Source organism: Anabrus simplex, chromosome 6, assembly GCF_040414725.1.
Source record: "Anabrus simplex isolate iqAnaSimp1 chromosome 6, ASM4041472v1, whole genome shotgun sequence".
In the NCBI taxonomy this organism is placed as follows: domain Eukaryota; kingdom Metazoa; phylum Arthropoda; class Insecta; order Orthoptera; family Tettigoniidae; genus Anabrus; species Anabrus simplex.
The window spans coordinates 220,185,086-220,211,695 of record NC_090270.1 but is presented as its reverse complement, the minus strand read 5'-3'; the positions used below and the strand labels follow the sequence as shown (position 1 = coordinate 220,211,695).

The window sequence follows — 26,610 nt, the reverse complement described above, 5'->3', positions numbered from 1 at the left end:
ATAATAATAATAATAAAATGTTATTTGTTTTACGTCCCACTAAGTACTCTTTTACGGTTATCGGAGACGCCGAGGTGCCGGAATTTAGTCCCGCAGTTCTTTTACGTGCCTGTAAATCTACCGACACGAGGCTGACGTATTTGAGCACCTTCAAATACCACCGGACTGAGCCAGGATCGAACCTGCCAAGTTGGGGTCAGAAGGCCAGCGCCTTAACCATCTGAGACACTCAGCCCGGCCCAACCCTAAATAAAGGGATGTATTAATCATTGCGTGTTTCAGTGGTGGTTGGTAGTGAATTGTGTTTCGTATGAATGAAGAGAAGTATATTAAGACGCATATAAATATCCAGTTCCAGAACCAGAGATATTAATCATATGCAGTTAAAATCCCCGAGATGGTCAGTAATTGAACTCGGGGCCCTCCGAACTGAAGATCAGTACGCTGGACATTCCGTCCTGGAGCCGGACACATTCGTCCAACATAATGATTGTGAACACCGTCGCATATCTTAGCTCTTATGAAAACATCTGTAATTAAAAATCCTAAACAAAGTATAAGACACCTCACAAAAGAAAATAAAGAAGAGAAAGATAAGCACAGTACAGTTCTCTTTTCTTTTTGCTTGTGGTTTTACGTTCCACTAACGAAAGAGTGGTAAAGAGTTAGGATCGGGAATGCAGTGGCCGTGGTCTTAATTTAAGCACAGCCTCAGTATTTGCCTAGGGTAAAAATGAAAATCCATGGTAACTATCTCCAGGACATCTGGCGGTGAGATTCGAATCCCCCATGTCCAAAAGCAAGCTTACAGCTATGTGATCCGAACCACATAGCCAACTCGCTCAGTCTTGGCATTGTGATAGAGAAAGCCATCGTTTACTCTTCGTTCTTGGAAAAGTCTCTGTACTTAACCGTTAGAAGGGAAGGATCAAATGCATAAACAAAAGGAAAACAGGACACAAGACCAGCATATTTAATGGACATCCTACATAAACTACATTTATAATAGTTGACGAGAGGATACTAGAATCACCGAACTGTAATTCCCACGTCTTCTCACAGCTCAGTTATCATTTCACTACAGATCTAGGAGCTTGTACAGAGCTCGTAACTATTAATAAACAGTTGCTCTTCTTTTTAGCAAGTGCAGAGGGCCGCAAGTAATGTTGCAGATCCGCTACTTGAGTGTGTGTGTGTGTGTGTGTGTGTGTGTGTGTGTGTGTGTGTGATGCAAGAACCAGATGACGCTAACTGTAGCTGACACTGTGCACACATCCCCTCATGTATCGCTTGTAAACTGGCTTTCACAAGTCTCTAGTGTCATCGCTTCAGGCATGTGGCTGGATCGTGAATGGGAGGCCGGTAACACTTTTCAATGCAAAGAGCGCTGTGAAACTTGAAATTATTCTCCGTTTGTAAAAAAAACCCGCACTTTTATGCACAGAAATAACGGATATTGTTAGGATCTGAACGAGTGTATTGTTCTCTAGAGGCACAAGAAAGAATAACCAAAAAGTACTGTTAAAGTTGATCACATTAAGTTAAAAATAATAAAATCCTGTTCCCAACTGTACTAAACGTCTTCTGGGTAACTCACAAATGAGGATCGCAGAATTGTCGCCAAGAAGTCATGTTATTGCTTTTTAATTTATTTTTTACAAGTTACTTTACGACGCACCGACACCGATTAGATCTTATGGCGACGATGAGATAGTAAAGGGCTAGGAGTGGGAAGGAAGCGGTCGTGGTCTTATTTAAGGTACAGCCCCAGCATCTGTCTGGTGTGAAAATGGGAAACCACGGAAAACCATCTTCAGGGCTGCCGACAGTGGGCTTCAAACCTACTATCTCCCGAATACAAGCTCACATCTGCGAGACCCCACTTGCTCGGTGTGTTACTGGTTTTATGTCGCACTAACTAATTTTACGGTTTAAGAGACACCAAGATCCCGGCATTTTTCCGAAGGAGTTCTTTTACATGCCAGAAAATCTACAGAGACAAGGCTGATGTATTTGAAAATCTTCTAATAGCACCGACTGACCCAGGATCGAACCTACCAACTACGCGAACGAAGGCCAGGAAATTATCGGTTTTTGTGCCACTAAAATTTCACGATTTATAGAGACACCGAGGTGCCGGAATTTGGTCCCAATGAGTTACTTTCTAAGCCGAGAAATTTACTGACATGACACTGGCGTATGAGAACATATCCAAATACCACTGGGTTGATTAGGGATCCAACCTACCAACTTGGACTCAGAAGGGCAACGTTCTATCCTCTGAGGCACTTGGCTGGCTGTTTTGGGCTTTGGGTATAGGTTCAAGCTTGAATACCCATCTTGAAGTCAAGTGCTTTTTCTGGTGAGATGTCTTCCCTCGGATCTACTGGTACTTGAACTTAGGCCGTCTGAGTGGATAACCAGCAGCTAAGCCACAAGGTTAATAATTCCCCCCCTCACCCCCCCCCCCACCCCAAACTCCTCTTCGTATTTTAAAATTCATCTTCAACAACAGCACGAATCTCCAGCAATTCTTTGTACTGAAGAAACAGAACATCATTTCTTGTAATATGCAATCATGACTTTGTTCACTTCTTTACTTCAGACATTATTCTGTCCATTTTCAATTAACGTCTCACTGAACAAATATAGAGCTCATGAGAAGGAAATGTAATTACCTCAATTTTCTCGGAGCGAACATGTTATACACAAAATGACCTAGGGTGACTTCCGATATTAATAAAGGAAACTCATAAAGCGCTGTTCTCTCTTCTCTGGTGTTGAAAAAGGGAAGTAAACAAAATACAGCGACAAAGCGATAGGGGAGGAAAGGGCTCCGAAGAATCGTAACTGGGCGATGAACATTCCAAGAATGGAAGTCATGCATCACACGTAGGTTAGAGGTCACACACAGCCTGCAATGACCAAAATAAATATTCTTCTCTTTTATTTTCCTCTTCCACGGCTTTTACAACGTCCCGGTGGGATAGCGGGTACAATCTGTGTCGCATATTTGGACTTGGCCCTGTTTTAACACCGATTATCCTTCCTGACACCACAACAATGTAAATAAATCTTGACTAACAATGCCTTTTCTGGTAACGTCAACATGCAGCGTTTGCAGGCGAATCTGACGTCCTCTCCCAAGACAGCTCGCTTTACACCATACACGCGTATCATGCGGCATCACTCACGTATTGCTGTCCTGCGCCATCTGTCGGCCTGTTTGTGCACTCGTTGTTGGTGTGAATAAAACCCCACGTCATGTCAGGCATGTGTGGCCATTTGTATCTGGTGTCAATAAAACCCCATGACATGCCAATCATGTGTGTCATTTGTTACGATACTTCTTTAACTCCAATATTCCGTAAAATATTGAGTCACACCGTAGAATCTATGAAAAGAAGTGTGTTAGGATAAACACAAACACTCAGTCCCCAAGTCCGAGGAATTAACCAGACGTGACTGTACGTCTACCCTAGTCCCGTTTATCGATAGGGGTCACGGATGAGGAGAAATTACTTTATGACATGATTTTACGGTCAGATGCCCTTCCTGACGCCAACATCAGCAGAGGAAATGAATCGGTAAACTCGTGTCCTCATCCCGAGGTGGAACAGCTTTCTTCAGGCACACCCCAAATGGAAGTGAAGTGCGTTTTCCATTTTAACTGCGTACCAGCACTATTGCACAGTGCTTCTGTGGCTCAGGCGGGAGCGCGTCGACCTCTCACCGCTGGGTTCCGTGGCTGAAATCACGGTCACTCCAGGTGAGATTTGTGCTGGACGAAGCGGAGGCAGGGCAGGTTTTCTCCGGATACTCCGGTTTTCCCAGTCATCTTTCATTCCAGAAGCACTCTCAACTATCATTTCGTTCGTCAGTCATTAATCACTTCCTCAGAGATGTGAGACAGGCCTCGGCAGCCGGCACAATTCCTATCCTCGCCGCAAGATGGGGGCTTCATTCATTCCATCCCTGACCCGGTCAATGACTGGAAAACCGATCGCATGTTTTCATTCACCAGCACTATTGCCAATCTTAAATCTCCAACAGTATTGGGAATCGAACCCGAACCTCAGAGAACGGCAGCTAATAACGCTAACCGTTACACTACGGGGGCGGACATGAAGATGATGAATGAAAATGGGTAAGCAGGTGGAAGGAACTGGCTGTGGCCTATGAATAGGAACTGTCCCGACATTTGTCTGGAAGTGAAAATGGGGAGCCACAGAATCAATCAATCAATCAATCAATCAATCAATCAATCAATCAATCAATCAATCAATCAATCAATCACTACTGATCTGCATTTAGGCCAGTCGCCCAGGTGGCAGATTCCCTATCTGTTGTTTTCCTAGCCTTTTCTTAAATGATTGCAAAGAAATTGGAAATTTATTGAACATTTCCCTTGGTTATTCCAGTCCCTAACTTCCCTTCCCATAAATGAATATTTGCCCCAATTTGTCCTCTTGCATTCCAACTTTATCTTCATATTGTTATCTTTCTTACTTTTAGAGACACCACTGAAACTTACTCGTCTTGATGTCATTCCACGCCAACTCTCCACTGACAGCTCGGAACATACCTTTTAGTCGATCAGCTCGTCTCCTTTCTCCCAAGTCTTACTTTGCAACATTTTTGTAACGCCACTCTTTTGTCGGAAATCACTCAGAACAAATCGAGCTGATTTTCTTTGGATAAAAACTATTCTCAGGACAGCCTACTGTGGAGTTCGAACCCACGCATCTACCTAACGCAGAGCTTGGCTTCATTGCCGTAGTGCGTTAACATGCGAATTAACCAGGCGTGATTAAACCCGTGAAATGATTTCAAAAGAAGTTTTAAATTTATCGAACATTCCCTTTGGTGAATTATTCAATACCTAATTTCTCTTCCTAAGGACTAACCGAATATTTGCTCCAATTTGTCATCTTGAATTCCATCTTCAAATTTTGATCTTTTGACCATGTAAAGTACAATATTTTATTTCAAATTATGTTGAGATTATTTTTTAAATAATATTAAACTGAGCACAATACTCAGGATATGTTTGACCATTCAAAGAGTCGGCGCCATTCACGAGGGAGTCGATATCATTCAAGAATCAGTCGACATATGTTTTGACTCGCCCAGTGAAGCCTTCCTGTAAGAATCGTTACGTTCCACTTTCTACATTATTTTGAAGGTAAACATATGAAACTGGACTAGCATGAAACAAAATATACTTTCCCCACTGTGACAGGCATGCTCTTGTTCTAACAATAAAGTACACTGAGACGCAGTCAGAAACAGTTGTTAGACCCTTTGGTGATGACGGCACCAAATGCGTACAGTCGGTAGAACTGAAAATGAAAACAATAGTATAATCGATCATTTTATTATGAATTTTTGTGATGTACTTGTTTTCACACGTTTAATAATTGCAGTGCTGCTAAGTTTACTGGTAAATATGAAATAGTCTAAGATTTTAATTTCGTTAGTCATTGTTTCAACATCTTAGGAGTAAAATGATATTTCTTGAAAGTAATTAAAAACTATTTGAAGACAAAGCAGAGTGAGGCGAGTTCAGTTTCTTTGCAATTTCATCGTGAAAGGAACAAAGTAATGGGCGCCCCAAAGTTATTACGGAATTTTTCACAAAAGAAAGGTTAAAAAAAAGAGAAGGAAACATTCTTTGGTGGAGCTGATGGAATGTTCGTGAAATACTTCTCAACAGCTATTGGTTTAGAATGTAACTTTCTGCTGTAATTCTAACCACTTCAAAATTCCTCTGAAGTGAAGAAAAACACTGGCTTAGAATAATAATAATAATAATAATAATAATAATAATAATAATTTATTCAATTAGTTTTTAAGTCCATGTTATATCCAATGATTCTACGCATTTGTATACACACTACTTGCACACCATTTACGGTACCAGGACCGCCTCCATCTGGTCCATCATTGTTTGCAAGTCCTCCGTCCACAACTCGTTATCCAAGTTGCCTCGTCTGAAGTCGATTAGCACACTCTCACATGTTCTTTTTAGTACAATGGTCTGTAGGTAGGCCTGTAGCTGTTTGCTCACTTCCAATTTGTCCATGTGCTTCTTGAACAAGTTGGTAACTAGCTCGCCCCATGTTATTACCACAGGGACCATCGTCACCTTGGCCCCTAAGTGAGAGTTCGTTGGCTAGCATCTCGTACTTTCTTCCTTTAGTGGTTTCAGTCTGTTTTAGGATATTTTTGTTTGTGATTCCAACTTCAATTAATAGTATTTCATTCTTTACAAGGTCATGTATCATCAGATCCGGTTTATTGTGTTCAATGCGAAGCTCAGTCTGTATGATGACGTCTGACTTTATTCTAATTCGCTGATTGGATATGACATTTTCAACTTTATAGTTCTTTATTTTCTTAGAATTATTCAACCCATACTTTTTGGTGAACATGAAATGCAAGCATCTGACATCATTGTGGCGTTTCTTGTAGTCCAAATTAAGCATTCGTCCACATTGTGTTGCCAGGTGATCTAGTGTATTATTGCCCTGGTTGCAGTGTGGGCACCTCTGGAATATACTCCCATGACTAAAGAAGATGTTTCTGTCTTGTATCTTACAAAACATTCCTTCTTCCTGTGGAGATATATTCCCCCTCATTAGCCATAATTATGACTGTTTTACGTCAACAAATTTCTCCTGTTGTTCACGGAACAATGTGGAATGCATTGACTTAGCCATGATTCGATCCATTCGCATCTGTTTTTGTTTCTGCTTAACTACTTTTACCGTGACATCGTTTCCTTCCTCAATTAGGTACTTCCGTTTCAAATGTTCTTCAATCAGTCCAAGATGGGTTGCATTTCTTATTTCACTTTCTGCGATAAACTTCGTTCTTGTGTTTGTTGCCAAATATTTACATAGTTCTAGTAAAATCAATTCGGCCTTCTCAGAAATATTTTGTAGTCCTCTTCCTAACTCATGTCTTTTCAGGTACAGTCGTTCCATATTACCTGCTGTTCTGACGATATTATGCTCTCTCAAGATTCCTCTCACCTTCAGATCAATGTTGTTAAATTCTTCGTGCTCGTACGGGATCAGGCCAATATAATAGTTAACAGTTGATAACGCATACTCATTTATTGCTGCAAACAGGTTTCTCGCGTTCAACTTTGTTTGGCATACATTTGTTACCCGTGATTCGATCTTGTTGGCTATGATAACTTTATTCTCGGGTTTAATTACATTTCTCGAGTCTTCTAATATTCCTAGGTATTTGTATCCTTCCACGTCATTTACCTTCTCTCCAAAGATATGGTTCGAATTGATATTGTTCGCTGACTTTTGCTGATTGATTGTAAAACCCATGTTGTTGAGACATTGATTCGTCCACTGGCTCAGCTCGTTCAATGTCTGCACATCTTTGGCGAACAATTTAATGTCATCGATGAAAATGAGGTAGTTGCACTCAATTCTTCCATGTTCATCTGCTTGGATCTTCTCGCAGTTCTTATTTAAAATTCTGCTTAACGATTCCATAGCAATTACGAACAACTTGGGTGATAGAGCATCTCCTTGTAATATTCCTCTATTTATTTTCACGTCACCGACCACTTTATTTCCACATATTAATGTTGTTCTCTGTTTGTCAAGTGTTCTATTGACAAATTTAATGATGTTTTCTGGCATATGTATCTTCCGTAGGCATTCAATTAAGTATTCATGTGACAACGAATCATATGCTTTCTGAATGTCCACTAGTGTTGGCTACTGAATGTATGATTCGAAGCAGTGTATCGATTCATTCAAGTGTCCTAGTGAATCGATTCACAGGAACGGCGAGCTCACGGCACATGATTCAGCTTACTCCCAGCGGACAGTGCTGAGTGGCGCACTCACTGGACGTTGCCGGGGAGCCGAGCTTCCGCTGCAGCGAGACAGTGAATCAGTGAATCATGGCACATCGAAAGAATCGTGAACGAGCGCGGCTCAGTGAGACACATGATACACACGGCTCCTTATCGGCTCACTGGACACGCGGAGAGCCGAGCTTCCGCTGCAGCGAGACATACAGTGAGCCATAGCACATCGAAAGAATCGTGAACGAGCGCGGCTCAGTGAGACACAAGATACACACGGCTCCTTATCGGCTCACTGGACACGCGGAGAGCCGAGCTTCCGCTGCAGCGAGACATACAGTGAGCCATGCTACACTGAAAGAATCGTATGCTATAATGGACTCTCGAGCTCAGCTCATTTGAAAATAATACCCATTTGCATTCACTGTCCTCTTCTTACAGGGAGGTTTAAATAATAGATGGATTTATTTGCAGTGTTAAAAAGGTAGTCACAACATAATTCTGAAGTAGGTGGGCTATTAGGTTATACTATTTATTAGTTTAATGAATCTTAGTATTATAACTTAGTTGACATTTGACAATTAAACTCGACTCTAGCCTGCCCTATGACTATGAGTCATGCTCATGACCACTCAAAAGTACCTGTTTTATATTGGGAAGAACGGCTCAGTATTCTCTCAGTTCATATGTCACATCGTTGCACAAGACTTCAATCATATGTGGACAGACGCAATAACAGTATGTTGAATCAGAAAACCAGCGGGCTACTGTACATCTCGGGTAGCCTATAAAAAATATGACTATTAAAAAATCCTCAGCTGATAGAAAAATACTTTTTTTTAAATGACTGAGCGAGTTGTCGTGCGGTTAATATCGCGTGGCTATGCGCTTGCATTCGGGGGATGGTGGGTTCGAATCCCACCGTCGGCAACCGTTAAGATGATTTTTCCGTAGTTTCCCCATTTTCACACCAGGAAATGCTGGGCCTGTACCTTAATTCAGGTCATGGCTGCTACCTTCCTAATCCTAACCTTTCCCACCCTGCGTCACCGGAAACCTTCGATGTATTAGAGTAACTAGCATTTTTTCTAAGAAAGGAGTTCATAGTATGAAGACCAGATGGCAGCTGCGAGCACTAAATGCTGTTGCTGCTGTCTTACCAGCACATACTACACAGATGCAGTAGGAGCGGTGACCAATGAGCCGTGAATCGGATCATTGTATCGATTCAGTAACGTGAACGGAATCAAATGAATCGATTCAGTAAAATGAATCGAATGTCCCATCACTAATGTCCACCCAAGCAGTACACAATTTATTATTGTACTTTTCGTTTATGGTTTTGCTTATAAGTGCTTGTTCTTTAGCGCCTTGATATCGGTTGCGTGTTCCCATTTGATTACTTGAGATAATATTGTTCACGTCACAGAAATCATTGACTATTACCGTGAACACTTTGCTGATTAATTTGAATAAATTTGAAAGGCATGTAATTGGCCTCAGGAGCTGCGGTATGTTTGCATTCGGGACTTTTGGAATCAAATATGTTATCCCAGCAAAAAGCTCTTCGTCGATCAAGTCTGGGTTTTGGATTATTTCGTGGATTAGTTGTTCTAACCTCTCATGTAGTGCATACATCCTCTTAATAAAGTAATTATATACAAAATCAGGTCCTGTTGCTTTCCAGTTCGCAAGGTACTTTATACAACTGGATATGACCTCTTTTATCTTATCTCTATCCATATCTACCTCCACTTCCGCTGGACTTAGTTCTTGGATCAGTTGTTCATAATCTTGTCTTTCATCATATTGCCAAATTGTAGTCCAAAAGCGTTTGGTTTCTTCAAGATTAATATCTTCACTTACTGCCATCAGTGGCGTTCGAAGTTACTATTCCCCGAATGCAAGTTTACAGCTGGGCGACCCTAACCGCACGGCCAACTCGCTCGGTAAAACGAACTCTTTGATTTATCAGAAAATCTAGTGCTACAGGTGTCTCGTATTTAAGAACAAGTAGATAATCCTAGCAAGATAATGGTGGATGTATGTTGACGGTTAGCTAATGATGATATTGCTTTCACATACAGAGTTCGGTTCCTGATTATCCGTGTTCTCTAGTGCGTTTGCGAAAAAGCTATAAGTTTTCGAATTACATGTACCCATATGACTCACGGTATATGGATGCAAATGGTTTCACGGTTATTTCATTTGAAGATTTATAAATGTCTCCCAGTTATCCTTCCTATATTTCTATATTTATATTACTCGAACTACTGGTAAGAATATCTCTGCAAATGCTATGTAGTTTCTGTGGAAATTAAAACTCACTTTTAAAAAGAAAACGCTGTTTCGACCTGTCACAACACGCTTTGAAATACAGGAATAACGACTGGAAATTAGGCTATCAGTGGAGTACATCACAGAAAACTGTTTGAATGTTCAAGTCCGTATTGAGCTATCTGTACGTTTACTATGTATCAACTGTATGCCATTGTTAGGTTCCTGTGCATAGTTTCTCTATAATTTCCTTAAAATCAAGAGCTTTATGTCTGCAGATTTTTTCGGACTTTAGAATGCTCTTCCAAAACAAAATTCCATGACGAAGAAGTCTCTCAAGGTCACTGGAAATGCAAATAACATTGAACACATGACAATCAGCTCCACCGGGCGAGTTGGCCGTGCGCGTAGAGGCGCGCGGCTGTGAGCTTGCATCCGGGAGAGAGTAGGTTCGAATCCCACTATCGGCAGCCCTGAAGATGGTTTTCCGTGGTTTCCCATTTTCACCCCAGGCAAACGCTGGGGCTGTACCTTAATTAAGGCCACGGCCGCTTCCTTCCAACTCCTAGGCCTTTCCTATCCCATCGTCGCCATAAGACCTATTTGTGTCGGTGCGACGTAAAGCCCCTAGCAAAAAAAAAAAAAAAGTCAGCTCCTGCATAAACACGAATCAGGTAGGGACAAGCCACAATTTGTTGGGCAACTGTCAAGTCTTTAGCCCAGAGTCTGGTTGGATCCTTAAACATCAGCACCAAAGATTATGTGATTACGGGGAAAATGGATAAGACGATAGTTGTACCACCATGAGACGTACAAGATACGATGAGGAGCGAGGTAGTTTACCATTGGTTTCCTCACTGGGCCGGAAAGTTCTATTACAGCACAACCAGCCAGGCGCACTACTCGTCCAAATGTCATTAGGCTGCCTTCACACGTACTACTTTGCAGCCACACCACAACCACACAACAGTGGGTGGCTGTGGGTGGTCTGAAGCTCTTATGGAAATGCAATATTGCTTTCACACGTACCACATACTGCAGTCAAGTTCAACCACTGTCGCAATCTGTAGACATCGCCCACAAAAACGTCGGTGGTAGTGGTCGAACGCAATTCACACGGGCGACACGCCAACCACACGCTAGTGATAGTACTGCGAACCTCGCGCACACCTGCTCACTTTAGTCGTTCTCTCCGTTTCTAGCCGGTGATACTATGTACGCTCTAGAACTGCTGCAAAATGACGAACGAAAGTGACACCTTTGGCACGGAATTGTTGATCGAATATGTACGAAACTTACCACAAAAATTTGGGACTATAAAACTGCTCCTTATAGCAACAGAATAGAAAAGGCAAAAGTTCCTGTTTTCTATAATAGGATGAATCCAATAAACTCTATTAAGATGACGCCGTCTTCGTCGACGTAACAAAAACCACGACAATGCTTCCTCTTCGAAATCCATTTCAGTACTGTACTGTATGAAAAGAAATGTCGAGAGTGTCCGACGGCATTTTCGGCTCGCCAGGTGCAGGTCTTTTGATTTGACTCCCGCAGGCCACCTGCGCGTCGTGATGAGGATAAAATGATGGTGAAGACGACACACACCCGGCCCCGTGCCAGCGAAATTAAGCAATGATGGTTAAAATTCCCGACCCTGCCGGGAATCGAACCCGGGACCCCTGTGACCAAAGGCCAGCACGTTAACCATTCAGCCATGGATCCGGACACTGTACTCTATAATTACGGGTGTAGAGTAGTTGGAAAGATTGTGGTCGATACGAACTTCAAATAACCACAAAGAACGGACTCGTTGGCTGAATGGTTAGCATACTGGCCTTCGGTTGAGAGGCTCCCGGGTTAGATTCCCGGCCGGGTCGGGGATTTTAACCTTCATTGGTTAATTCGAATGGCCCGGGGGCTGGGTTTTTGTGCTGTCCCCAACTTCCCTGCAACTCACTACAATAACACGCAGTTACCTACACATGGCAGATGCCGCCCACCCTCATCGGAGGGTATGCCTTACAAGGGCTGCACTCTGCTAGAAATGGCCGCACGAAATTATTATTATAACCACGTAATTGGGGTTAAGTGGTCGATTTTAACCCCAGCTGAACCACTCAAGAACCAACGGTTTGCAGTTGCGAAGTGGTACGTGTGAAAGCAGCCTTAGTCACCACCACCCATACTTTAGCAGCTTCAATACCGTAAAAGCCATAGATAAGACTAAGCCTTCAGTGGAAGTTATATTTTTCTCTGCCACGGAAAAGATGCAAAGATTACTGAATCCATCAAGAAATAGCAACGAACAAGAGATAATGACTTTTAATCCCACTGCCAGGCGTTACTGAATTAATGTGCAGTTTCTCAGTTCAGCTTCAACAAAATGCTGGTCTAGTACCTTATTCTCTTAAAGACTTTTATTATGAAATAATATAGCAAATTTTGAGTTATTTATTAAGGTAGGAGACTTAATTACCCCCTCGAGTGTTCCGTGGATGCTTCACTGGTTGTATTCAAATGAAAATTGACAGCTGCCATGAGCATTAAAATCTTGGCATGCCAGTGAAGTGTGAATATTGCAGCTCCTCGGCTTCATACGAACGAGGTAATATAATCCACAAAGTCTTTAGTTTGCTGAGAGGACAGGTTATCCTGCTACCAGGCCTCCTTGTGACAGGACAAGGTCCCCAGTAGCTTACTGGTGGACGTCTTCAATTTTCTGACCCCATTCGCTCTAATGTCACCTTGCTGGTGACATCAAGGCTCCTTAAGACAAATTGCTTTAGTAATAAGATTATTTCTCCGGTGGCTGCAAACGAGATAAAGCAAGAGAGGGCAGGAAGAGACGCAGGGAACTCCACGATGTTCCTGTTACTAAAGCTGGAATTCACGAAGACGCTATATTACATCCATTATTCGAACGAGGTGTAAACATGGAAGCTTCAAGTCACAAATACCACATGGACGTGCTGAATACACGCTACTTATAGACTTCTTTACATTTAAAAGATGAGTGGACTGTTGTTGCTTTCTTCATTTCTTTTAAAAATTTAAAATATATTTTCTGTAACATGGGCTCTATTTTACGTTTTACCAACTACGTTTACGGTTTTCGAAGACTCCGAGGCGCTTGAATTTTGTATCCAAAGAGTTCATTTACGTGCCAGATAAATCTACCGACAGGAGGCTGACATATTTGAGCACTTTCAAATATCACCGGACTGAGCCAGGATCGAACATGCCAGCGCTCTACCATCCGAGCTATTCAGCCCGTTGCAGTTACGGTCACTCAGGATCCACTGAGGTAGAAACTTGGATTTGAAATAAGAAACTAGAGGAAAGCATTCGGATGAAGAACGAGTATGAGATTAAAATCGACTTCGTTTCTCGATTATGCTATCTGAGTAAGTGGAAAACGAACCTGGGGCAATGAAAGAGAAAATAGATCTCCCACGGTAACTTCACTTCTGATATACATTCTACTTATTGTTGCTCACACATGACTGATTCCCTTGCTGATGTCATATCACATCAGAAATCCGATTTTTTTTTTCATCGCCAACTACTGTAACTTCGAATAACAAAACTGTATTGTTGCTCGGTGTACAGTGATTCTTATATTAAACCACATATACTTACTAAGCAAACAGTGAATAATACTTTAGGTCGACTTCTCTTTCATTTAAAGTTAAAACTTCATGATTGTTCCGTATTGAATAGAGAAATAAGAAGATGTACAATATTATAGGGAAGGATCCACCTTTCAATACTCCGTAGTAAGTTGAACTAAAAAGTAGTTACAACCTGTTTATTGAGACCGGTTTCAACACATTTCAAGTGTCATCATCAGCCAATTAGCGAAGATCTTAAAACAACTAATACATTGAACACAGGCAAAAAATTAACATTGTATCATATCGTAGCAATTCAGTTAATGTTTAAAACACAATAATCACAGTCAAGAGAGTAAACAGAACATCACTATCTTGCCCTTAGCTGAGTCCTGGCATTGCTTCCACTTACTTGTGCCAGGCTCCTTACTTTCATCTATCCTGTCCGACCTCCCTTTGTCAACTCTTGTTCTTTTCCGACCCCGATGCTATTAGGTTTGCGAGGGCTAGGGAGTCTTTCATTTTCGCGCCCTTCGTGGCCCTTGTCTTCCTTTAACCGATATCTTCATTTTTCGAAGTGTCGGTTCTCTTCCTCTTTTTTCCTCGAATTAGTGTTATATAAAGGATTGTTGCCCAATTGTATTTCCTCTAATAACAATAACCACCACCACCATCACCACCCTCTAATAAATGTTCCCCACCCCCTTTCTCTATTTATCATTTCTTTATCAATTACTACAGCAAGTTGTTTCGAGTTGAACCTCGTATTTCTTTCATTATTTCTTCCTATTTTTTAATATATTTTTTTGGCTTTATTCTTTTTTTTAACGTTTTAAATTATTTTAAAACCTATATATCCACTTTGAATTTGACGAAATTAAATCCTACACTGTTTTCCTAAGACTTCAATTACGTCACCTTTTACTCTTCGGCCTGAGAAACAAATGCCTACAAGACCTGCCTAGCAACGACTTTACATAAGTGCATACTTGACCTGCTTATGAACTTCAACTATATTTGTTTTCGGCGCAAGATAGTGATGTCCTGTTTACTCTCTTGACTGTGATTATTAGAACATTAACTGAATTGCTACGATATGATACAATGTTAATTTTTTTGCCTGTGTTCAATGTATTAGTTGTTTTAAGATCTTCGCTAATTGGCTGATGATGACACTTGAAATGTGTTGAAACCGGTCCCAATAAACAGGTTGTAACTACTTTTTAGTTCAACTTACTACGGAGTATTGAAAGGTGGATCCTTCCCTATAATACTGTACATCTTCTGACTTCTCTTTCAGTTAGAAACTTGGCTGAGTGGAGCTGCCCCCCCCCCTCTCTCTCTCTCTCTCTCTCTCTCTCTCTCTCTCTCTCTCTCTCTCTCTCTCAATTTGCAACTCCGAGCCGGTGCCCTACCTAACACAGCAGTGGCACGTTCCTTTCCCTCGAGTTTTGTGTAACTTACCCCTTCACACGCCTGCACCGGAAATTAAGCAAGCCTCCACCTATCAGCAGCTTCTGTCTGGTAGACATGAGGCGCGCTACGACCCACTGTAGGCTATTTTATAGAAGATATACGCTCCTCTTTCGCTATTTTAATGGTTCACAAAGTGTGTAGACCTATAGAGGGTGGTCGGAAACAACGTAAAATGAAATGGCGTATGGCTTTTAGTGCCGGGAGTGTCCGAAAACATGTTCGGCTCGCCAGGTGCAAGTCTTTCGATTTGACACCCGTAGGCGACCTGCGGGTCGTAATGAGGATGAAATGATGATGAAGACGACGACAGCCTCTGTGCCAGTGAAATTAACCAATGATGGTTAAAATTCCCGACCCTGCCGGAAATCGAACCCAGGACCCCTGTGACCAAAGGCCAGCACACTAACCATTTAGCCATAGAGCCTGACGGAAACAACGTGAACCGGGTATATCAGCGTTATAGCGTTGGCTATACTGAGAGATAAACTGAAAAAGAAAACGTCGATATATCGCGCCGTTCTTATTTTATCAGCTGCTGAAGTTAGCCAATCAGATCGCTTCGCAGGTGAATTCAAATGGGCTTTACAAGGTGGTGTTGCGTGGCTTGGTCGGGCTTGAGAGTCATGTCGAGAAATGAGCATCAAACACCAACACACCGTGGGTTTTAGACAATGTCACCGTAGCGTGCTTGCTGTGGGCCGAGCCTAGCAGCAGGGAGCTCCTTGTTAAAGTCCCTCCCCTGGAGAAATTTATTTCTTCTATAGGCGCTCTCAAGCAGGTCATAAGCCACGTAAAGATTTAGCAACACCGTCTCGCAAAGCCCATCCGAAGTCACGCGCGAAGCGACCCGATTGGCATCTTATGACGGGCAGGGCATACCGTGGGTGCATTCTTCATCTGCGCCCCCCCAACCCCACCCACAGGGGTATTTTGGCATGATTGAGCAAAACTAGACACAGTCTCATTTTTAGGTATTGCGCGATAATTTTCGAACCATTTTGCAAATTATGTTTTTATATCAATGTTCTGATGTACAATATAGGCCTAATAGTAGTATCCCAGTTCTTTACGGCAGGGTTTCCCAAACGTTTTGTTTCTGAGGCCCCCTCAGCGTATCGCAAGCATGACCAAGCACCCCTAGCCACAGAATATGATACTGAATTCAGTAAACAAAAACAATTTTTTAATGTTACCATATATTTGATTTTATTCGTGTAATATAGGCCTAATAATTACTTTCTTTTAATTTAATTTCATTTACGTGAACATACTTTCTAAATACATAAAAATGTGACACTTGACTAGTAATTACAAGTATGGATCTGGAAACTTTCTTGAGAAAATTCACTTGGTGCAGTTATTCGATCACTGGAACGGACAGCGCTGTTTTCCAGAAACCAAGCATTTTACAAGTGTAGTCACTCGAACTGAAGGTAAGCGTCTACATTAGCTCTGGTTCTGTACTCCGTTTTCAGTTTTATGACAGCAGAAAATGTACACTCACACGCTTATCTTGTCAAGAAAGGTATCAAACGTTCGATTCATTGGCTGAATGGTCAGCGTTAAGGCCTTCGGTTTCCGGGTTCGATTCTCGGTCGGGTCGAGGATTTTAATCGCCTCTGATTAATTCTTCTGACCCGAAGACTGGGTGTTTGTCCCAACACTCTCTTCTTCGTGCTTAGACAACACACTACACTACTAACCACCACAGAAACACGCAATAGTGATTACATCCTTACATATAGGGTTAGCGTTAGGAAGGGCATCCGGCCGTAAAACAGGGCCAAATCCACTTGTACTGTACAGTTCGCACCCGCGACCCCACAGGTGTGGGAAAAGCGATAGAAAAAGAAGTAGAAGATGTCATGGATCCGGAAGTCGATCAAAGTCTCCAATGGTCTATGGTTGGCCATGTTTTGCTATTAATAGGGAACCTGATATTGTTCCAAAACTACATTTTCCTCGTCTCCCGTAACATTGTCCGTGAGTACTTACTTCGTTTCATGACGTTCAGCGAGTTTGCTGTGAAGGGAGTCGATTGGCTTATCAGACGTACAGCCATGCATCGTTTGGAGACTCTTTAATTTCATGGTTTCATACATTCGGTAGATAAAACATCGCTACACAACACACATACTGGGGTTTCTGTTCATATCCAATATGCCCAGTAGAGGCATTTATCGCCATATTTACGACGTTTCTGCACTTGTTGAGTTTTCCGGCTGGCGGATCAGGTTTCAAAAATACATTCAGTTACATCATTGTTCGAATGAGACGCACACTAACTACTCAAATTTTTCACTTTCGATCTGTAAATACTTACAACTTACATTATTACGTCGGACCCCTTGGATTATCGTCACGACCCCCCCGCCAATCCTCTCCCTGCTTCCACGGAGCAGAGTTTGGGAATGGCTTCTCTGCGGTATTCTTTGTGCAAAATTTCCTGAAGACTGACGTTATTTCTTTAAATGTATATAGCCAACTGAGTCCTTGCATTCTTTTAAAATGAGAAAGCTTTTAATTTCGGATGCCTTATACCAGTAAAAGTAGTAACAGTCCACTTGTTTTTTAACATTCAGATTTGCTCGGTTGGTGAATTCAGAATCATGCAGTATTATCGCAGAGGAAAAGGTTTCAAGCATTATATTTGCTAATATGTCCTAGTTTCACTCGCAATCATATTGCAGAGTATGGTGTTACCGTAATATACTTTCATGTAAATGCAACTGCACATGATTATGACTTCAGATATGCGTAGCATAACCTAGTTCTGTGCATTATATCAATAAGGCTTATCCCTCATAAATAATTCAGTGATATTAATGAAATACATGACATTTATATAGTGAAAATCCGTTTTCACCTAGTATTACAACATAAGGTACTTCGTTAGTCTGGCAGACAATTAATAACGTATTTCTGTAATGGCTGCAGTACTTCTACGTGTGTCCACTGATAGAGGGCAGAGCAATGTACAGGATGACCCAAAAGCCCGTTAACATTTTACGGGGCAATACTTCACGGAAATTTGAAGCTAGAGAGATAATAATTGACGCATATGATTGACAAGGCATGGGGTTTATTGACACCAAAATAAATTACACAAAATGACCAACAGATGGCACTTCGTACGATACACAAGCAATAATTAGCATAACAACCGAGGTGTTGCAAAGACGATGTTCTTTATGTCGGCAGTCATTCATCACAATACCTGTAGTCGAGGGACAATGTTGTGAACAGTACTGTACAGCATATCCGTAGATATAATGACGTCGGACGATCGCAGTAGACTTGCGACTTCAGATAATCCCACAACCAATAATCAGACGGATTGAGATCAGGGGATCGGGGAGACCAAGCATGGCGTGTCACGATTGCAGGCGCATCTCGCGTTCTCTCTCACGACAGCTCCTTTTTTATACGATACACGGGTCTCACGCGGCATCACTGACGTGTTGCTGTCCTGCGCCATCTGTTGGCATATCTGTGCACTCGTTAATGGGATCAATAAAACCCCATGCAATGCCAATCATTACCTCTCTACCTCCAATATTCCGTGAAGTATCGCCACGTCAAAAATTAACCGGCTTTTAGATCATCTGTATCTTTTACCACCGAGATATAGGTGGTGTTTAGTGTCATCTTTAAGCACGGGCTAACTGAGCACGGGCCAACGGTTTCCATTTAACTGGAGACCCTGGTGATAATTAGCGTAATAAAAAACGCAGTAACAAAGAATTATTTTATGTTAATGTCACGATACATTGTTAATTCGTAATAAATAATTTTAAAGTAATTACTTCGTATGAAAAAACCTTATGCATCAGCTGTAATTATAATTGTACTGGCCTAAAGCACATGGTACTGTTGGTTCACAGATCTCCTTTTACTCCTTGTCGATCTCCCCACTGAGATTTCAAAGTGGAAGGAAGAGTAGATACTTTCCGCTTTTCTAAATGAAAATGCATAAAAAAGGAACTTAGAAAAAAATACGGGCTAGGATAAGTTCAGTTCTCTCGTACTGATGAGTATGAAAAATGTACTTTTAAACAGTATGGGTTTTGATTATTTGCTCATCTGAAAAGTAATAAAAAATCGACGATTTTCTCTACAATTTTGTAAATACAGATTTTAATGTATTATTATAAAATGATATATAGCATAATTAATTTAAACAAACTCTGTGCATTTTTAATAAAATAATACTACCCCTTACACTGTATACAAAGGTAAAACTATGCCAATGTCCAGGGTCCCATACATACCAAAGAAGGCTATGATAGTGCTGATTGACGACATTCAGAGTACAACTAGCACTGTACCTGCAGATGCCGTGGAAGTTGTTACCGTACTTATTATAGAGCAGCGACTCCCAAATTGTGCGGGGGGGGGGGGGCGCAGTCCAAGCGGACAAAGTGCTGGAAAGTAGGTGCAGCATAGATAAAAATGAAAATTTGTTGGTATAAATTACCTGCCTCCATGGCTAAATGGGTCCCGACTTCGATTCCCGGGCGGGTCGGGGATTTTAACCTTCATTGGTTAATTTCAATGGCCCGGGGCTGGGTGTATGTGTGCATTCTTCATCATTAGAATTCATCATAGTTAGGGCCCCATCCTCATAGACGTTCAGGTCGCCTGTATGGCGTCAATTAGCACCAGACCTCACCGGAGGCCAACCACCATTAATTAATTCCCTGATATTTATTTTTAGAAATTCCTTTTATGATGATTCAGGAACTTCAGGAACATACGAACCACTGTGACAGTACTATCCATTACAAAATATTCACGTGTAATGGCCGGGATTTGATCCTCGGACGCACTCTCCTGCAAAGTAAGAAGTTTCTACAGTATCCACGTAGGGATGTTTAAATACTGTAATTGTTATTCCACAACATACATTTTGAATTCGTGCGTTGGACCTTGAAATAACTTACAATTCCAACACCTGCCTGATTGGGTAAAGAAAAAAATACTCAAGGCAACAGCTGTCAGCACCAGTATTCATATGTCGGATATCCGAACGGTGTCATTTGCCTGCTGAATAGTGAAGCACGTTTAGCACAGACTTCGTATCGCTTACTTTTTTCTCGAGAATCACCTTCTTAGATTTTGTGGCGTCGGCTCATTACTTACGCTCGATCTAAGATTTGAAAGAGGTTTTAAACCCGATGCTTTTCGTGACGTCATTAGCTCGTCCTAATGATAATCTCACCTAAGTCGCAGGGATTTGAACTCGGGACAATCGGGTTAGTGGCTGAGTGACAAGACAACTAGGTCAGCATAATGGACTCTTCTTATCGTTAAACTGTGATATTCTTAAGAGGATCAATATTTTATTTGCCTCCAGAATCTATCTTTTCTTATGTTGAAAATCGAAACGCTTTAAATTAGATTCTGTAGCCCCATTAGAATCAGATCTTGTAGAGAAATTAGACCGTCGCCGAATACCCGAGTTGGTGGAACTTTCAATCTCCTGCACAAAATAATAATAATAATAATAATAATAATAATAATAATAATAATAATAATAATAATAATAATAATAACATTGGCTTTACGGCCCACTATTTTTACGGTTTTCGGAGAGGCCCAGGTGCCGCTATATTGTCCCGCAGGAGTTCTTTTACGTGACAGTAAACCTACCTACCGACACGATGCTGACGTATTTGAGCACCTTCAAAACTGAGCCAGGATCGAACCTGGCAAGTTGAGGTCAGAAGGCCAGCGCCTCAACCGTCTGAGCCATTCATCCCGGCAACTGCACAAAAGAAAAGACAAAATTCTGACCATAAAACAAGGAAACTCGTAGTTTCCGGAGATTTTTAATATCTTGATTATTACCACGGTACTCACAGTTCATCGTGGAACCCGAACCACAGGGAAAGGAGTTATTCCAAATATCCCAGGCGCACTAGCCGGCATTCTAAACGCGGTCGCCTTGGTGAAAAGGCAGTGAATATGCTACTCTTCTAACACGCCCCTCAGACAGAATTCTCTCTGCAGTTACACTGTTATCTATTTCACTTTCAATTTCGCGGTTATTTCTTTCACCGAAGAAAACAAGTTGTTTACTGCGTGAAACTAACATCAATCTGTCTCTATATACACACACTAACAGGTTTTATAGTTCATTCGAGTAGAGAACGTGTTTAATGGAGCTGTGTGCTCATTGCCCCCGTCTTTAAAGCGTGGAGAGAGGTACGACACTGTAACTACGGAGCTGGCTATATTCCCATGAGATACTGCGTCCTTTCCTCAGCGCCGGTCGGAGAATTAAGTACCATTCACAAGCGATAAAAAGTGCTTGTAAACGGCAATTATATATTCTAGCCAAATAAGCGAGAAATACTGCAAAAAATGAATTGCTGCCTTCTGTATGATGATAAAACGTTACGACCGCGGAGATTGTTTATGTAATATTGATGAGAAATGGAGTATGTCAAGATACATAGCGCAGTTAGTAGAGCATACTTCTGCTCTCCATTTCGTACTGCTTGCTCTAAAATAAGAGTAATTATACATTGTAGAGAACACATGTGTGTTATTCGAACTGTGACAACAGATCTAAGAAGGTAAGACCCTGTCGCTGTTGAACTATTCATGGTAGCAGGCACTGTCCATTCAACATCAATAAGTGATGAACACCTATCAAATGATTTCCACTGTGGATCAGCGGTAGAGCGACGGCCTCCGGATTTCAAGGTCGTGGGTTCAAAAACCGACAGATATAGGTGAGTTTCCGAAGGGCGAGAAACCAAGTCCATTCCGCATTGCAATTCGGAGGATATCATGTAAAAGATATCTGGTGACACACTTGATATTTACCCAGCAAAATTAAAACTCATCCATAGGCCGCCCAAAAGAATTCCGTTTCTCTGCCCTCTCGTTGAGTAATACGGAACGTCGAAATAGACACGCTGGAAGCCTAGATGGCTACCAATCAAAACGCCAGTAAACGGTGGCCGAGAGCATACGATTCTTCTTCATATTACTACTACGTGGACGTGGGAACATAGGTCGTTTAGAGTTTCTTTTATTTCTTAATATTATTATTATTATTATTATTATTATTATTATTATTACGTCATACTAATTACTTTTACGGTTTTCGGAGACGCCCAGGTGTCAGAATTTAGTCCCGCAGGAGTTCATTTACGTTCCAGTAAATCTGCTGACACGATGCTGACGTATTTGAGCACCTTCAAATACCACCGGACTGAACCTGCCAAGATGGGGTCAGAAGGCCAGCGCCTCAACCGTCTTAGCCACTCAGCCCGGCTACATTTCACTGGAACAGTATCGTTTTCCAGTTACTAACTTATCTCTAAGTTTCGTACTTGGGTGTTAAGTCCACTCCGCTATGGAATTACACTCCACCCCTTTCAGACTTCAGTTGTCTGAATCTGCCGCAACAACGGCAATTCTTTTCTTCTTTGTGCTATTTTACTCGCACCGACTCGAACAGGTCTCTGGCGACAAGGGAAGTGAACGTGGCCTCAATTAAGGTACAGCCGTTTCGAACAAACGATCTCCCGAATAGGTAACAGTTACACATTTCCAGCCGCGTAGGCAACTCACTCGGTACAGCAGCAATCCTCATGGTGGTTTCTGCGGATTCTCCTCCCGTAGACTGTTCATAAATTAAGCTGGTTTGTAGCCTATTAAAATCCCGGTAAGTCTAATTGAATTCTAGGCAAACATTTACACTCCTGCACACTACTTTAAACCCCCAAATCACAAGGTTTATTGAACATTTTTCACACTGAAACGTGCACAAGAAATATGACCAAAGACGTTCGAATCTCATATTTTCTCCCGGCGTTGGTTTTTTTTTCACACCGTAGTGGGCTCGTGGTTGTGAACTGTTTCGTACATACGGCCTTCGCCCTGTTTTCCTACTCTAACCCAATGTAGAGCGATATATTCACTATTACGTGTTTCCGAGGCGGTTAGTAGTATGTTGTTACTGAATGAAGAGGAGTGCGATGGGACACACGCACATGTACCCAGTCACAGAGACACAGGAATTAACCATTAGCTCTGGAATGAAATCCGGGACCATCGAACCGAAGGCCTCAAAGCTATTCATTCAGCCAAGCAGCATACCCGAATCTCATTAAACAGCAAACATCATCTCCCATACTTATTCAAAGTTAATACTGCGTAATATTTTATAGATACCACAGTAACACAATGTTTACGCACATTTACATACACAACTGTACAGCGTTAGATCTGAAAGTGATGGGTGTCTATCTTCGTTTCAAGGGGAAGTACAATCAAATAATCATCATGTCTTAATTCCTAAGTGCCGATAATGTATACGTTAGACCCTTTAAACCATGAACATCAACGTCATCATGTCGTTAGATTTCAATCACGGAGATCTGACTGAGACTTAAATAACTCAATATTTTTAAAAGAATGAAAATTAAAATTTAAAACGACCAGAATAATTAAGAAAAATAATTGATTAAATGGTCTGAAGACATTTATGACAAATTTCCAATAATAATAATAATAATAATAATAATAATAATAATAATAATAATAGGAGCCTCCGTGGCTCAGACGGCAGCGCGTCGGCCTCTCACCGCTGGATACCGTGGATCAAATCCCGGTCACTCCATGTGAGATTTGTGCTGGACAAATCGGAGGCGGGACAGGTTTTTCTCCGGGTACTCCGGTTTTCCCTGTCATCTTTCATTCCAGCAACACTCTCCATTATCATTTCATAGCATTAATAAACCACCTTGGGAGTGGCGACCCCATTGTAATAACAGCCTATATATGTTTCATTCATCACATCCCTGACCCGGTCAATGACTGGAAAACAGGTTGTAGGTTTTCATTCATTCAATAATAATAATAATAATAATAATAATAATAATAATAATAATAATAATAATATGAAAAGAATGAACCCGGAGAGATTGGTGCACAAATTGGTAACTTTACAGGAAAAATAAAAACCTGACCCTCGCTGGCTGAAATAGGTGAACAAAGACATGCGGGTATAAGACCAGACGACATAATGGGGAGGACCATATTTAGGACGAAAGTTGCGGAGTTTAGGGATGATACAGAGAAAGAACCTGTTAAACCGCGGAACATCTCGGCGGAAGAATGGCTGGAAAGGAGCATGAGATTGAAAAACCTTTGGTTACAATGTAAACAAAAAGGTGAAAGCCTAAGAAAAGGAGGCAGGTAGTTTGTTTAACCGTAGTCCACAGTTGGCTGTATCGATATAAATAATAATAATAATAATAATAATAATAATAATAATAATAATAATAATAATAATAATAAACTTGAACGCATAAAAAACAAGGTGATTTTTAGATCAAGAATTAACAATTGGGAAGTTGACCAAGAGGAAAATCACGAAGAAAACGATCAGAGCAATGTACACCAAAAGGGAGAAAAAGATGATAACGGCGGTTGTTTAAAGGGGTCCAAGATCCAGGTCATCGATCCCAGAGAGAGATAGAAAAGAAGTCGATGGGCAAACAAATATCCCTTACTAATTTCTGTCGTCGTAATAATGGTAATTAATTTCACGAATTTAGTGATTCGATTGTCTTCAACTGCTACTAGTAAATCAAAAGGATCAAATAGGTGTATAGCATGTCAATGTCTTCCAAATTGGATTCACGAACGTACGGTCAAAACACTTTCCATTCCACTACAAAGCAGTCACACTGATCTGACGGGAGAATGTTTTGTTACGTAAATTTAAAGCCGCTAATGTGATTTAACTCTGGGGGAGACGGCATTCTGGCTGTAAGCGATGCCATGTTACAAACACAAACTGTTACCGGGTGAAATACTCATGAATAAAGCACACATTCGTAAAATACTCATTTGTTAGAATCCTTCCAAACGTTTACATATCCACTATCCAGGCGGCCGAATTTGACTACTGATTTCAAACGCTGATTTGAAGTAAATACAGTAAAGCAACATTAAATATATTCTATAAATTAGAGAGAAAGGCAACTTGGCAACGAGACAAAAATATTAAAAAATTATAGTGATGCGAAACATAAAAATTACAACAACTTGAAAACTGTGTGTCAATAGCGTTATTCAAGGATCATTGAGGATTGCAATGACATAACTGACGATAGTCCGTCTTTAAAAGTTGAACGTAATTTGTCTTTATGACTTTGTTACTAGAATAATGCGAGGAATTTTTAGAAATGATCGTTCATGTTCAATAGTGGATTCCTTTTCGTTTATCACTGTACGGAATAGTATGGTTTGTTAAGATGTGAATGTAAACAAATATTTATTTTCGGAATTTGCGAACATCAAGAAGCGATTTTATGTTGGCAGAGTCAGTAATACACAAAGTTTCCGAGTTAGTGCGAATTACAGTATTTTGGTCTTTTTATTTTTTTAAATCACGCTTATTTTTCTTATAAACCGTAATATAAGAACATGTAACAATAATAACTGTCAATTACCTAATTTAAAAAATACCGGTAAAATTAGAAATTCTACGGGACATGAAACCTATTCGACTTTCTAACATGAAACTTGACAGATCAAAACATGTAGAATACATTAATTTTCCAATACAACACTGAACAGATGATAATTATTGTAAATATAATTTTAACGTATTCGTGTACGACAATATTAAAACCATTTTCAATCGGCAACAATATTGTCCAGGCAGAATAAAGACAATCACTGTGCGTGTGGAACTGACCTACCTGTATCGAACATGGTTGCACTCCAAGATGAACATCGTCCAACACGCGGTCTACATCGCGCAAAGCACATCCATTCCGACTGCTTGCCACTGAGACTAAAATCACACTGACACAGGCAGCGGGGTCTATCGAACGCGCACGACTCCAGCGCCGCAGTTTACATGGTGGTTGCGCGCGGCACTAGGTTACGTTCGTTGAGTTAGGTTATGAGCGTGGCCCACTGGGGAAGAACCTATCCTCCAGGACTACAACATGAAAGAGGGAACAAAAAAAAAACAAACAAGCATTGGTTACAAAGGAAGCTGAGAAGTAGCGATGGTGAAGGATCTTCAAGGTAACAAAAGGCCTTGGTACTGAGTTATCGAGTGGACAAGAACCAAGGGGTAGATGAGAGGAAGGCGGCTACCAGATGCCAAGGACAGATCGACGCTGAAATGTGAGATGCACGCACAAGCAGCGAGGAAAGGTCGGGGTTCGAGACGCAGCTCCCATCAACATTCCATATCTGAGCTTGCAGTTAGATTAGTTACTTCTACATACAATGATCGTTGTTCGTCACTTCTCTGGGAGAGACTGATGGTGATTGCTGTTTTAAGAGGAAGCAGCTCTTAAGATGGTTTTCGGTGGTATCCCAATTTCACACCGGGCAAAGGCTGAGTCTGCACCTTAAATAAGG

The 26,610-nt window shown here is 41.2% G+C and overlaps 1 protein-coding gene across 1 annotated transcript in view; it reads right to left on the bottom strand.

Moving 5' to 3' along the window:
• LOC136875668 (uncharacterized) overlaps positions 1 to 26,001 on the bottom strand; it is a 524,739-nt gene extending 498,738 nt beyond the window's left edge. Inside the window, exon 1 of the mRNA XM_068228095.1 lies at positions 25,935 to 26,001. The gene's annotated coding sequence lies outside the window, so the exon portion shown is untranslated. The remainder of the gene's footprint in view (positions 1 to 25,934) is intronic.
• Positions 26,002 to 26,610: the final 609 nt, after the last annotated feature.